This window comes from Wasmannia auropunctata, unplaced genomic scaffold (assembly GCF_000956235.1).
Source record: "Wasmannia auropunctata unplaced genomic scaffold, wasmannia.A_1.0 LD334233.1, whole genome shotgun sequence".
Taxonomy (NCBI): domain Eukaryota; kingdom Metazoa; phylum Arthropoda; class Insecta; order Hymenoptera; family Formicidae; genus Wasmannia; species Wasmannia auropunctata.
The window spans coordinates 162,113-163,951 of record NW_012028657.1 but is presented as its reverse complement, the minus strand read 5'-3'; positions in this window follow the sequence as shown (position 1 = coordinate 163,951).

The following is a 1,839-nucleotide window of genomic DNA, read 5'->3' as shown; positions in this document are numbered from 1 at the left end:
AATCAGCAATTAACGCATATGTAGTAGTCAATGGCTGCGTTCCTTTTGGCGCTTACAGCGCTTATTAAGCATCATTTGTCTTTGTTCAATACTTGATAAACAACAAGGATGAAATGATTTTGTGAGCGCTGTAAGCAGCTGTAAGCGCCAAACGGAACGCAGCCAATGTATTTGCATTGTTTAAAAACAAATTTTAATTGTTTTCGATATTAGTGGAAGATTGAAAAGCGAGATTTTGATAAATGGAAGATTGGAAAAATAGATTTGTAGAACTTTTATGTTAACTATATATATGATTTATTAACAAATTAGCTGGCATATGGTCTTGAAATTTATTTTTGTTGCGCACTATGATGCTATGCAATATTTTGTTACATGATATGCTACACAGTGACGTTATACACCAAATTATATGTCATTTTGCATATCGATATATATAATTGTACCACTTATGATTAGAAAAAGCCTATACGTAGAACATTTTTCGTACATATTTACGTTGAAATTTTCCGAATATATATATAGTTATTCTTTGGACAATTCGAGATTATTACCCTGACTGCATTATACGTGAAAAAGATGTGCTATATTTTGACCTCAAAGTCGCAAAAAATATGATATGTGAAGTGTGTGTATTTTATTAAAGAGACATCTTAAAATATTAAATTAATTTAAGTTAACTTAAAATATTTTATTACTTTATTTTATCTGGTACAATGCTACAAAGAGTTATAAATTTTTTCAGGCGTTCTATCAAAAGGCTACGCCGCAGAAAGTACAATCTCTGCTCTCTGCCTGCACTAAACGTGGCAAGCAACGTCATTATGACTTATCACAATAAAATTATTTAATTCAAAAATCAAATATATACTTAATAATATAAATCGTTGCAGTACAAAAGTGCGCAAAAATTTTATTCAAAGGATATTTTCTCTTAAGATAATAATACATCTGTCCTTAATTTTATTTCATTTATCTGAACACTTTTGTCTATTTTAAATACAAATATCCGTATCAAAGTAACTAACAATAAAATAACTTTTATAGAAATCATCGCGTATTTTGAACCTGCAAATTTAGTTATAAGTAAATTTGATTGCAATATTTTGTAATTCATTCATGCTTACCTAAACAATTCCTTGGTCCGTCACTGAAAGGAATATAATAATACGAATGACAATCCTTTATCTTTTCTGGTAGAAATCTATCTGGATCAAACTTCAATGGATTCGGCGCCAGTACTTTTCATTTCAAAACATCCGCATAAATGCTAGGATAACATTAGTGTTTTTCGGTAAAGTTACATCTCCTGAAACGTGTATTATTTGTATTTAGACATTACTATACAAAAAAGGATTTACGTCTTGAACTGTATACATGCTACGTCTATTTCTGTCCGGTTTTTTTCTGTATTTCTTTTTATACTGCATGAGGATGACTCAAACAAGAGCCAAACGTTTGCGCTTTAATTAAATTGTATCTATTAATTAATATATATTTTATTTAAAATACACTATCATCCTGTGTCGACTTATATTAATTTCGTTCATATTTATTGATCTAAATATTATTACAAAACATTTAACAAGACAAATTTAAGGATACCATTCTAAAATATATATAGATGGTATATAAAAAAAATAACAAATAATATCAGGTCAAATCTTTGTTAATCATTTCAAATACAATGCACAAATCAACTACATTCTCCAACGGAAATTACCTTCTTGTGGTGACGGCGGGCAACATATTGAATATGATTAAAATTCTCGGAAAAAATGTCGTCTTGGCGAATAATGAGCTTCGAGGGATCTCGGTTGACACCTTTATAAATAAAGT